This window comes from Tiliqua scincoides, chromosome 4, assembly GCF_035046505.1.
Source record: "Tiliqua scincoides isolate rTilSci1 chromosome 4, rTilSci1.hap2, whole genome shotgun sequence".
NCBI lineage: Eukaryota > Metazoa > Chordata > Lepidosauria > Squamata > Scincidae > Tiliqua > Tiliqua scincoides.
This window is the reverse complement of record NC_089824.1, coordinates 89,703,893-89,717,841: the sequence shown is the minus strand read 5'-3', so window position 1 is coordinate 89,717,841 and position 13,949 is coordinate 89,703,893.

The following is a 13,949-nucleotide window of genomic DNA, read 5'->3' as shown; positions in this document are numbered from 1 at the left end:
TCTTGTTCAGGTCATCACTTGGTGTTGTAGTCATGATGAACTTGCACATTTGAACTCCCCCTGAGACTTGTGATCCCTAAAGCTATGGGTGAAATATGTTAATTTGCCTAACGAGATAAAGCCCAAATCCCAAGGTTCATATTTAGATTACACTTCTGTGATAGAAAGAAGGAACTTTGAAGTGTTTAAGCTGAACATTCAAAATCAGTATTTAGCCCGAAGAATTTAATTTATACAGAGAGTTGAAATTTAGGAATAGTATAAATCACTCAGTGTGTTCATAAGATTAGAATTTTCAAAAGGTCCAATTTTACCAGGAAAAGAAGCAAAATAAGCTATTTGAAAGATCTTTCTAATGAGACTAAAAGCAGCCACAGCAGTCCCTGAAAAGGGAAATTGGCCATGGAAAGAAGCACAGCTTTGCTTTGGAATGGAGCCATCGGTTCTGCTTAACGGTCCAGACTTCAAAGGAAAAGCCTTCGCACGTACTCCAGAGGCGGACCGCAGCTCATCAGGATGATGGCAGCTGTTAGGGTGCCCATGTAGTCTACGAAGAAACATATTTCAAAGTATTTCTGTAGCAGCTTGTGAAAAAGAGCACGTGGTCAAACTCCAAATATTTGGCATTACTTTTTCAAGCACAGGGTGATGAGGTCACAAATTGGAATGTGTTCATTGGATTGGAGAGAAAAGATCCACACTTCAAAAGCCTGACCTGAGCATAAGGTGAACACTTGCAAATGAGAAAGCATATCACAAAATGCCAAGTGCTTCTTATTTGGTATATCACGACTTTGTGAGAGGTAAGGACCTTGACTTTTCTTAGTCTTGCTGCACATTTCTATTATCACAGAGAATCTCTAATATCTTGGAGTGCATTTGAGGCACAATTATGGAGCATCCATTCTGAAAGACATTATCTTGTCCTGTGGACATGCCGGGACCTTTGTGTTTTTATTATCTTACAGGATATTTGCCTTGCATCCTCACATTATTGCAATCCATTTGGAGTAATTGTGTGGTATTATTACCCTGTAACAGATATAAAATCTGTTTTGGAAAACATTAAGTTCTTTTGTGGTGGTAGTGGTGATGCTTCTGATGCTGATTGGCTCAGGTGCCTGTTTGTCATAGAGAGTCTAAGCAGTCACAAATGTCTCTGACCACCATTTGCTGTGCAATGCTGCTCCTAAGAGACTCCGGTTGCCATTGGCTGAGCTTTTTAAATCCTAGACATAGACAGGGCAGATAAAAGGGATATACTAGGAAGACACCTGGAAAAGCAGGACCCCAAGGAACTTGAAGATGGCGAGGGGAGAGAAGTTTGAGATGGAAAGAAAACATTGAATGGGAAGAGATGTGTTAATGGACAAAAGCTGCAGAGATGGGGAAGACTGACTTACTAACTTGAAATACAGGCATCCCCCCATATTTATGGGAGTTCCATTCCCATCCCCCATACAGAAACCGCAGATACATGGGAACCCTATATAAAGTACAATATGCTCCTCCCATACACATGACCTTCATTTTTCTTTATTAGCTGTGGAAGCATGCATTTCCTTGCTTAACACAGGAACAGTGCCTTGCTTAGCTGAGGAACATAACATGTAAGCAGTGAGCCTTCGAACTAGAGGGAGGAGACTAACCAAACATTAACAGGAAGCAGGACAGTTCCTGCTTCCTGTTAACATTGCGAGTGTGTTTCCTCTAGCATGTAGGCTGCCTGCTTTCCTGTTGCATTCTTCTGTTAAGCAAGAAGATGTGTGCGTTACCAGCTAGGTAATGGGTGCAGGGGGACATGGGGGGGGGGGCTAAGGAGAATTGTGGATAAGTGAAGCCTTGGATACCAGATATGGGTATCTGGATATACTGGATATGGGTGTGTGTGCCTGTAATCTGCCAAATCTTGAATTGCAGGCCTATTGCATATAATTTCATTCTTGTTGTACTCTAAGCTCCGAAATTCCAAACTTCAGCTTCATCACTAGTCCAAATATTCCCCATCCTGGAGAAAACACACTCTGTAGGGCTCTTACTATAACAGGCATTGGCATTGTTGCATTGTAAAGATTTTACATGGAGTCAGCTCAAAATTTTTGAAAGAGTTTCCTTCTTCTTAACATGTGTGATCAATTGCGATTATCATGGACATCACCTTTCTTTACAGAAGCGAACTTTGAACTGCCAAGAGGTAACTAGTTTCAAGGCTTCAGAGTCCTGCCAGCAAGATACAGATTAGTTCCAGTGAGAAGGGGCACTAGAGGTGTCTTTTTGGGGTGATGGAATGGTTGAGGGGCTCAATTGTTGTCTTCTGAGCACAGCTGTTTAAAAGCCTAATTTAGATGGCTTTCAAAAACAGACAAATTAGATACAGGTCTATCAAAGGCATTAGACATGATAGCTAAATGAAACTTGCAGTTACAGAGGGGGTATAACACCAGATGCTGTGGACAAACAACAGGATAGGGCTGTTACCTTGCCTTCATGTTCTGCATGAAGCTCATTTCTTTGGGGCATCTGCTTGCCCACTGCAAACAGAATGCTGGCTAAATGAACTCTTTGTCTGAAGTTCTCAACCTGTAGCCAGCCCTGGAGGAGACCTAAGCTGACCACACTCTCCTGACAATGCATTCAAATAAATATGCCCCAGGCTTCCACACATTTGTCACTTTTTCTGTGGAGGTTAGCAACACAGAAGTGGTTTTTCCATAAGTTCTGGAACGCTTGAGAACTCAGCTTCCACACGGCATGGAGTAAATCTCCCTGAGTTTGTTGCTGCCCTCTGCAGAGGAGTGTCACATGTGTGGAGACCAAGGGCCATAGGCAGCAAGCATGCCAGCACAAGATTTTGTAACTAACCACTGAGCACCTGTTTGCCCCCTCACATGATGGCTGTACATAGTGTTAGTTCACCTGTCTTAGACCTAATAACCAAGAGTGTTTTAGACTTGACAATGAGGATGACACAGCTGGCGCCAATGGAGTGATAGAGGACCATCAGATCAGGTAAGTCCAGTACAGGGGAGGGTGGGGAGGGGATTGAATGGGGCAGCGATGGGGGCAGGATGGGGTGAATCTGGCTCAGGAGGGTAGCAGGACTGGTCATGATGGCACTTGCCATATCCAGACCCTCTTCCTGGGCCTGATTCACCTGCACAGATGAACGCAAACTTGTGACAGTGATATTTCTGTCAATGGTCCAGGTTGACCTGTTGCGGAACCTGGTGCCAGCGCTAGGGGACAATTGTCATCACAAGGAGACCTCTAGCGGCTAAAAATCTCCCACAGGAGGCAGTGTAGCCTACGTTGGTATTGCTGCATCACTGCGCAGGGATTTAGGTAGCATTGGGCTATAAGTGTCTTTTCTACAATCTAAACATACCCAAGTCCTTCATAAGAACATAAGAACAGCCCCACTGGATCAGGCTATCCAACTTCCTGTATCTCACAGCGGCCCACCAAATGCCCCAGGGAGCACATCAGATAACAAGAGACCTGCATCCTGGTGCCCTCCCTTGCATCTGACATAGCCCATTTCTAAAATCAGGAGGTGGCACATACACATCATGGCTTGTAACTCGTAATGGATTTTTCCTCCAGAAACTTGTCCAATCCCCTTTTAAAGGCATCCAGGCCAGATGCTGTCACCACATCCTATGGCAAGGAGTTCCACAGACCAACCACACGCTGAGTAAAGAAATATTTTCTTTTGTCAGTCCTAACCCTCCCAACACTCAATTATAGTGGATGTCCCCTGGTTCTGGTGTTATGTGAGAGTGTAAAGAGCATGTCTCTATCCACTTATCCTTCCCATGCATAATTTTGTATGTCTCAATCATGTCCCCCCTCAGGCGCCTCTTTTCTAGGCTGAAAGGCCCAAACGCCATAGCCTTTCTTCATAAGGAAGGTGCCCCAGCCCCGTAATCATCTTAGTCACTCTCTTTTGCACCTTTTCCATCTCCGCCTGCCTAGCTGGCCCTGCGCATGGAACAGGTAGCACTTCCGAGAACGCTATCTTTGAGGTCCTGGCTTTCAGCTTCCTACCTAATAGCCTAAATTTGGCCTCCAGGACCTCCCGGCAACACTTGCCCACGTCGTTGGTACCGACATGCACCACAACCGCTACCTCCTCCCCAGCACTGTCTACCAGCCTGTCTAGACGAGAAGTGATGTCCGCAAACTTTGCACCAGGCAGGCAAGTCGCCATGCGGTCCTCACATCCATCGCAAAACCCCCTCTCTATGTTTCTAATAATCAAATCCCCCACTACAAGAAGCCCCCGACCCCCTCCTGCTGAGGAATATCCTGAGTGCGTTCGGATATGGGCCCATCCCCTGGAGAAGGCGAACCCCCTAGGGGATTGTTTCCCTCCTCTCCAGGATAACATCCTCCAGCCTCGAGATTTCCCACCCGGGCAGCTGAGGAGCGGAACGCCTGACGTTGGGACGAAGCCTCATCATCCCTGGAAGTCTCTCCACGGTCCTTCTCTGCCTGCCTCTGCTTCTCCAGGTCGGCCACCAAGGCTTCAAGGGAGCAGATGCTTTCCCTGAGTCCCTGGAGCTCCTTGCACCGAGGACACACCCATGACTCATGCCCCAGAGGCATATAGTCATACAGGTGGCACTTGATGCAAAACACTGGCTAGCCCCCACCCTGCTGCTGGCTGTCTGACTGCATAGTTTTATTTGTTTGTTTGTTTAGGGGCACTTAAAAACCCCACTCTGGTTTGCTGCCCTCTTCTCAAGGGAAAAGAAGGGCGTATCTGGGGCCCTGGCTTCCTCACCCTGCTGCTGAACTCACACCGAGGCTAAATTCACAGTGCCTTACCTGGCACTTTGTTCCCAAGGCACTTGGTGTCCCAGAGGCCACGTGCGCTTCTGCCTGAGAGGTTCACGCGGTGGCAGGTGCTAGCTTTATACCGCTAGCTGGCTCCTCCTCCCTCCCTCCTTGCTGATTAAAAGGGGCTGGTCTTCCCAGGTGAGATTACATAAGATCAGGAAGACAAAAGGCTGCTGATGGGCCTAATCTACTCTGCAGGCTCCTGAATGGGGTGCTTGGATTTGCCTAATGGGGCTCTTATCACCTCCTAAAGATCAATGACTATGCTAAATTGCCCTGGCTGACTGGGAACAGGCCCTTCCTAGGTTCTTACCCTCCTACTTCAGCTCTCTTAGGCTGGACTGTTTTTTAACCTCAAGCTGCTTTTTATTTGAGTTTAAATTGCACTGGTTTAAGAGTTTTTTGGGCTTGGCAGATCTTACACACCAAGGTTTAAATCCTGTTTTGCCCTGTTTATAAAATGGACACCAAGTGTGCTTCTCCCCTATTATCCTCTTCTTTGTTTAGTTTGGACTCTAGCTCCCTATCTAAACTATACCTCCTGCTTTTATTAAGTGTGCACCTTTATTTGTTTATTTATTGCTCTCACCTAGATCTTGTGTCCCAATACACTGAACCTTTAGATTATGTTCTAACTTAGATTAAGATTAACTTGGGTTAAGTATAGGGTTAATTTAAACAAAGTAGAAAAACTTGCTTTCCACTTTATCCTCCTATGTTTTATTTACTTTTCCAATTGCCTGTACCTTGGGCCCTTACTCACAAGTAGTACTCTGCTCTTGCTCAGAGTAGACATATGTACACATTGACGTATTTATTTTTATTGCCCTCACCTAGCTCCTGTGCCCCAACTTGCTGGACCTTAGAGTCCCTCCCTCTGGTTAGATTAGGTGCTAACTTAGGTAAAGCTAAGCTAAAGGTAAAGCTAAATGTCAGTGTTGGTTTAAGGTTGATTTAAGGTTAGAAGACAAAAGTTAGAAAGACAAAGAGGTAGAAAGAGTACACTTACCTTCTCCTCCTCCTCCTCTCCTCTTCACAACTCAGAGAGTCCTCCCTCTTTTCTCCAAAACTCAGAGATCCACTTGCCTTCTCCTCACACCGAGGCTAAACTCACGGTGCCTTACCTGGCACTTCGTTCCCGAGGCACTTGGTGTCCCAGAGGCCATGCACGCTTCTGCCTGTCTTCAACCTGTCTTCAAGTCAAAGCTGAAATAGAACTCTATTTTTGAAAAGTCTTTCTCTTGCCTTTGTTTAATAGCCATTCACTTTGATCCATTAAGGACTCATGAAAAGGAAGTGATAACACTAGAAGAAATAAAAAAAAGAGCTTGTCAGTACCAAAATAATAGCAAAAAAATCTCCTTTTCTCACTGAAATAATCAGCCCTTAAAACCTCCATGTAATACGCTATTGTGCAAAAACAGCTTTTGTCAAGAAGAGACACACAGTTTTAAACTAATGGGCAAAGAATGTTGCCATTTGCCTTAATGATGTGGCACTTTTGGAGGGCGGGGTGAGGCGAGAAAAGCCCACTATATATGTAAATTTTTCTGCATCTCATAAAATGGAAAAGTCTCACGTATGCCTCAGCAAAAATCATTGCACCGCTCAAACATGGGGGGTGGGTGGGGGAAATTACACCAAAATGGTTTGTCTTGATGACATCCATCAATTAGTGGAGGCCCATAAAAGAACCTTATAAACATACTTGGAACTGCTTGGTGATGATTTTTCTTGACAAGTGAACGTGATGGGCTGTGAGTAGAAATTGAGTAATATGGCTGAAAATAGAGGAAGTGACTCCAGTCTTTTTTCTGCTAGGTAAATCTCAAGAAAAATGACCCACATTGGCAGTGCCCAGCAGTTAAGATATCCCCTCAGGAGCCACAAGTCAGGATCTATGCATTTCGTTTACGTTTTCTGCTTTATCGAGATAGATGCTGATTGCCTTCATTTTTATATTAGAGAGGTTTCCTTTGGTGCAGCTTCAGTTAAGATTCTGCCAGTAATTCCATTGTAAACATAGTTTCAAGGGATTTAAACAAGCCCAGAAAAATTGACTTGAGGGTGGCGGCTTGCTCACAGTTGACCGAGGCAGGCTAAAAAGTGCCTGCTTTGAGTGGCAGGCTGGGGGAAGCAGAAAACCGACAGGGATGCAAGTGAAAAGAGGATGGGGGGAGTTATGTCCTTCTCCAGCATCACTACTGGAGAATGTGGAAGGCAAGCTGGAGGAAGAGAGAGGAAAGAGCACTGTGATCCTGTCTGATCACTGTGCAGCAATTGGGATCAGGACTTCCCTTTACCCCTTTTCATCCATGTTGTCAGTGGCTAGGCAGAACTCCCAAGATCCTCTTCACTTGGCTGGCTATGAAGACGTGCATGAGGAAGTGGGGCTGGAAGAGGAGGTGCGGGTGGCTGTTGCAATCCCGCTCCTGATTGCTCTTCAGCATGCACCAAAAAAACAAAGGAGAAATGGCGGTGTTGCTTTGGGAACTACGTTGGGTTGGATCAGGCCTTTGTTGAGATGGCAGTTGTTCTCACTGTATCCTTGTCAGAATGGAATGGGGACATTCTCACAATCTTGGGTCCTTAGAACACCTGGCTCAAAACCCTGCCCCCCCCCCCAATAACTTCCTGATGAAAGAGCATACATGCAGACAAGAATACAACTGGCCTGAGACAGTTGCTGACCTACCATTAGGCCCAATGGAGCAAATGCCCCAGGCGCGAGCCTTTAGGACCCCATGAGGCTCTCGACGGGGTCAGAAACTGTGCTTCTGGTTTTCCTCAGAGAGGCTTCTGCCATGCAGGCTTAGGTTGCTCGAGGCTCCATGAACCTCAGATGAGTGGGGGGAGGCAGATTATAGTTCCAAGGGATGGCGATAGCCCGCTGGGGGCACCATTGTGGACCTTTGCCCCAGGTATGGGGGTGGGGAGGTCCACCACTGGCCTGAGAGTCTTTGATGTTCAGGTAACATTTGGCCAGTTTGATTCAAAGCAGATCACTGCAGAGGAAAAGTAAGCTGACAACTAGCAGCCATAAAGCTAGCTTCAGTAGCATGCTTCCGGAATCTTCCTGTGTGCATCATCACAGTGCTGGCCACCTGCAAGAGCAGGTAAGGCAGTGTGGGAGATGGAAGAGGATGGAAAACAGAAAATGAGGTTGAAATTTGGACAATTAAACAAAACTCTCTCTTTCTCTCTCACACACACTTTTTTAACAGACGCATATGAATAGTGAGAAGAATTTTGACACAGTCTTCAGCTATAATCTTCATCTATAGATACCAGATTTGGTGGAGCTTACAATTTAGGATTCAAATGTAAAGCTGTAGAACATGGATAACAAATCCAGGGAGGCAAAACTGGCTTGCTAAACCCCATCTCTTAATCTTTGATTCTATTTCATTTCATGATGTGAATACTTGGGAAGTAATCTTAGTTAATTACTTCATTAATTGCATTGTTTATTACTCTGATTCATAGCTCTACCTATCCTGTGGCTGGGGACCATAAATCCTACCCAAGAATAATTTTATCACAAGGCCCCTAATTACATTCATTATACCTAATCTTACTCTCACACCTTGTCAGTGGCCACCAAAAGTGCTTCAGATTTTAGCTTGTTTATGTCTTTATTTTTTTTATAAAACCAATTCCAACTTCAAAAGCAGCTCAATAGTATGAATTAATCATTTATAAGGGTTAACAACTAGACCAGATATAATACTTAAACTACATCCTATACAATAAACCCCTGATAACTGAGTAAGTAGATGCTTTTTCTTATATTTTCTTGAAAAAGAGGCACTTTTTCAAGTAGATGCTCCTCTTATATTTAGCAGGGGGAGAGTAACTGGCCCACCTCACCCCAGCACCCTCTTTTCTAGTGGCTGCCTCCTGGTGTTCTTTTGCATCTTTTTAGATTGTGAGCCCTATTGGGACAGGGAGCCAGTAGTTATTTGATTTTTCTCTGTAAACCTCTTTGTGAACTTTTTGTTGAAAAGCAGTATATAAATACTGATGATGATGATGATGATAAATCAGACTTTGTTTAGACTTCCAGTATCCTCTGAAGTCTTCCCATTCCTTCCTACACCTGATAAATGTAATGTGACTTTTGTTTGTTGAATGTATTTTATTCACTGAGGCCAAATTGCACATTGTTTTACAAGCTAAGTGAAGAGTGGATGGACTGGCTTAAACTTGAGCTTTGGTACATGTTCTAGTGATGACAAGTTCCACAACTGAGGGCAAGGCAAGCAGTCACCTGAGGGCCCAATCCTATCCAATTTTCCAGCACTGATGCAACCCCAAGATAAGGCAACAAATGTTCCAATATTTTGAGGAGGCCTCTTGAGGATGCAGTGCATGCCCCATTGGCACAGCTGCACCGGCACTGGGAAATTGGATAGGATTTGGCCCTGAGATACCTTCTCTCACCTTGCAACTCTCACTTGATAAGAGGGCATTCCTAGTTGATTTCAAGATCACCTGTGATATGATGTGAAAAAAATTCAGATCTGAAACTTTAGAGAATCACTGCCCAGCAGTGTTAACTATACTGAACTAGACAGACTAGACTGAATCTGCATAAGCAGCTTCCTGTGAGAGTTCCGTAACTGTGGATTCCCCATGTAGTTTTCTTTTTGAAAATCAGCCATGATTTGGATCACAGCTGTGGCATGTGGGGATAGGTTTAATATTTCTCCTGCACCAATTCCCCAGATTAAATAACCTCCCCAAAGCTGCTATTAGGGAAAAACCTACAGCCACAAAATTGTGCCATAAGTTTGCCCTTTTTTAATCTAAATAGCAGTTTGGGAGTGGATTTGGACTGAGTAAAGGGTTAGACCTTCTTGTTGGCATCCTTCAGTCTCGGAAGACTATGGTGTCACGCTCTGAATGCTGGTTCTGGAACAGAGTGTCCTCTCCAGTGCGCGAAACCTGGGTAAAGTAGGCATGGAGGATAGGCTGTTACCCATGCAGCAAATCCCCCCTCTCCACGTCGCTGAAATGGTCCAATGGAAAGGCAGAAGCCAATACGGTTGGTTCCAGCGGCGTCACAGGAGTTGCCAGAACATGACTGTGTTCAGCCATGAACTGCCTCAGGGACTCCGGCTCTGGATTTTGCCTCGAGGTTGACTCCTGAAGCCTTTCCCATAACTGGATGTAGCCACAAGGCAGTGGAGGTTTGGGATCAGAGTTTTCCTTCTCTCAGATGAGCTGCCTTCCCAGGCTGATGAGTCCCATCTACCCGGTGGCTGTTTAGTTGCCTCTTACAACAAGTACAGCCAAACAGAGGCCTATTCTTATCCCCAGCCCCCAGGGTTAAACCACGGGTTCCCAAAGTGTGCATCATGATGCCTTAGGGTGTCCCCAGTCACTCCTCCTACTTATTGTATCGGAATTGCAGAAAATTGTCAAGGAAATAGTGTGGTGCTAGCTCACGATCAGCCAGGAAACCTAGGGTTGACCCCAGGGCTCTAATTAGCAGTGGTTGTGCTGCACAACTGTATCCACTATAGTCAGGCAGGTCATTACAGGGATAAAACTAGCACCTGGAGCAATGTGAAGATGGGTGTGGAAGGAAGGAGCTTGGAGGACAAACTGACTAAATGGACTGAATGAACAGAGACTGCTGGAGACAGGTGTGTGGCTGCCATGCCCAGGAGCTGCTGGGAATCAAGGTACTGCTGCAGCAGCCTGGGAAACTACTGGCGGAAGAATGGAGGGAGGAGGAACTCTGCAGGTTGAACAGGTGAGCTGCCCTAGTGGTGGGGTCCACCAGTGGTTTCTGCAGGATTAGGGCTATTTTGAGTCAAGAGGGGACCTAATTAGCTTAAAGTGGGCTAAGTTCTCTAGACTAAGTTTAGAAAGGGAATTTGGCAAAACACCTGTTCTCTTACTATCACCATCATAAGATCCAAGATGATGGCACCTGGCTGAGCTGGGAAGAAGAAGGTCAGGGGATGCTGTGACGCTAGTGAGTTTGGGAACCTCTGGGTTAGACCCTACCTTCCCAAATACAATGGCCTCAATGCAAATTGGACTCACTTGTGTTTCCTTTGTCCAAAAGAAAAACACATTGGAAGTTGCCATCACAGAATTCCCCCTCATGCCTAATTTGATCATTGAAGGTCAGGCTGAAGGAGAGAGTAGTAGAGGCAGTCTCTTAGATATGTCAAACCAGGAATATTAGCAACAGTCTCAAAGACTTCTGAAGAGACCTGAAATAAAGCCTAAGAATGAAAGAGAATGTAAAAGGATCCCTCAGGAGAACCTTTTTAGAAGCTAGGAAGTGCAATCTAATGACTTCTGTGACCTCCTCAGTGGAAAATGTGAACTCCAGAGAAAATAATTGTTCAGCGTTTTGATTGTGTTTGCAGTAGCAGATCAACAATATGATTTCTTTCTACCCTGGCATAAAGGAACAAAAGGACAATGCTTCAGAAAACAATGACATGCAGATAACTTTGTTCCCTGGGTGTCAATATTTGGTTGTGCAGAAATAAAATAATAACAATGAGGTGAAAACAAATTATAATTAGCTGTTGATTTGGGAAGGAAAAGGTGGTTGTAGTTAGAGAAAGCAACCCTGGGCATAAAACAGAGGTGTTCTATGACAAGTAAACAATCAGTTGGACTGGATGCAGCTCCCAGTCAGTTCAAAAGAGGTCTGTAATTAAATTCACATTTGTTTTGTCTTCCTAATTTGCTTTGTCTTGCCTAGCTGAAGTAATTATTACAGTTGAAGTCTAGTCTCTTGCAGAAGGAATATATGATGCTCTCGACACCATTCAAATCCCCAAAGTGCAATTATTATTATTTTTTAATAACCCCCTTCATTGAACTCTGTACGTCACAGACCACTCAGGATAGAACTGCAATTTTTGGTGTAACTTATTGCAATATGTTCCCTGACTATCTATGGACAAACCCCACGTTTGGCAAAAGCCACACGTAGAGCTGAAAAAAGTGTTTTACAATTAATTGAATTTGCAAACATGTTCAGTTTGGCCATTCATGTTTTGAAAACGAAATAACAAATGCCACATGTATATGTATGTTTTAAATGAAGGATTTACCTCAAAGGCTTTAGCTTTTGTTTATGTCACTTGATTTTAGTAGATATCAAATATATGTCATCAGCTGTCAACTGTGAGATACTAAGTACTTTTGCTTATTAATCTATCAAATACTGTCAGGTGCAAAATAGCATTACATCTCATTGCTAAATATTGCCAAATGTTAAATACCAGTATACAGCATCAAATACTGTCAAAATATCAAGTGTTGAAATCAAATATCATCACATGTCAAATCAATATATTCAGAAAATATTCAAGCACTCGGAAAACTATTTAACATGAATGCTGGTGGATGAGACTTTTGAAGTGAATGCTTGAGAACTAAATTGTTTCCACACTACAGTGTTTAGTTCCCTCTGGGGAATCTTCTTTCTGCTGCCCCCACACAAAGTTTTCAGTGATCCCTAGCGCCTGATATTCTGCTGTTCTACACTGTATCCAGAACACTGTGGCAGAATGAGATGGTAAAATTCCAGACTGTACCATTCCAGTTGCACTGTGGTTCGAGGTAGGGTGCCCATGTAATTGATTGCCCAAACTGGGACACAAATCAGCATGCTCTCCATTCATCCCTTCCTACCTTCATCCCAGACTCTCTTTGCCCTATCTCTGCTCCGTTCTGTTCCTGCCCAATATATCTTTGCAGGTTTAGCAGCAGGAAAATATTATTAATGCTCCCTCCTCTTCCTTTGAGACTGGCAAAGTTCCCTTTGAAGGTGGCCACCAGTTGTGCCATCTCTGTGCCACCAGTTTGCGTCTCCCTGTCTTCAGCCCTTTCTGGTTTGGTTGGCCCTCTCCTACAGGTTCTTGCAAGAACTTGGCAGGCTACGTGAATTGCTGGTCACTCTCCTGTTGCCTCTGGCCAGGCTGAAGCAACACTGGGCTTCCTGTTTGGTATTTCCAGCCCTGGCTGTACCTGCTTGACTCTGGGACAAATGCTAAACTGGATGGGATGCTGGAACAACAGGCAGAAACTAGGTCTGTCCCAGGCAAACCAGGATGCATGGTCATCCTGGATGCATCTTTCTATATTTATTCTTTCCAATCTTCCCATTCTTTTGTTTCCATTCTTCTCTCTTTTGTTAAAATCTCCAGATTATTTTTCATTACTGAAAAAATCCATATTTAAATATGTATTTTTTCAAGTATTTTCACATTTCCAACCCACAAAGTTTACTCACTCACTCACTCACTCACTCACTCACTCACTCACTCACTCACTCACTCATAAGATCTGATCTGATCTGCAGGGAAACATGTGGGGTCTGGCACCAAGCCTTCCTTTCTGAATTTCAGCAAGAGAGGAATTTGGTAACATCCCTATTTTTTCATAATTTTGGATGTTCCTTGATATAACACTTCCCTATGTGTAGTAAATGTGCTACATATAGCACATCAGGGAGAAAACCCAAAGCCCATTTTATCAGAATATTTTAAATGGTCTTTAGTTGGGGACTTCAGGGCACAATCCTAAGTTGCGCTGGAAGAGGCAAGTCAAATTGTATCCAGCTAAGGTTGGTGGGCTGGAGTGCAACTCGGAGTAAGGGGGTGTTTGTCCCCTTACCCCATGTTGCATGCCAGTTCTGTGGAGCTACTCGAATCTATGCCTGTGATTTCACAGGCACAAGTCCAAGTGGCCCATGTAATGCTAGTCGGGACAGGTGTTAGGAAACTGCCTGCGCTGCCATGGTCGGTCTCACCCTACCCCCCGTCCTGGGCCCAATCTGCTCCCAGGTCACCTTCCCCTGCTCCAAAACACCTCTCCCTGCTTCCATTCTGCCATCTGGCCAACCTCTCCCACCCCTTGCCCAGGTCAGCACAAACCTACCTTATCTGGGTACAGCACAGACATCCTTGTGCTGGCCTAGCCGGCGTCCAAATAGCTGTGAACATGCTTTATGGCAGGATCATGACACTTGGGACTTGCACGGCTCAGGGGCGACCTGGGATTGCTTTGCCCATGGGTTAAAGATATATGTGGTTGTGAAGCAGGGAGGATTCCCAAGCGGTTTGTGA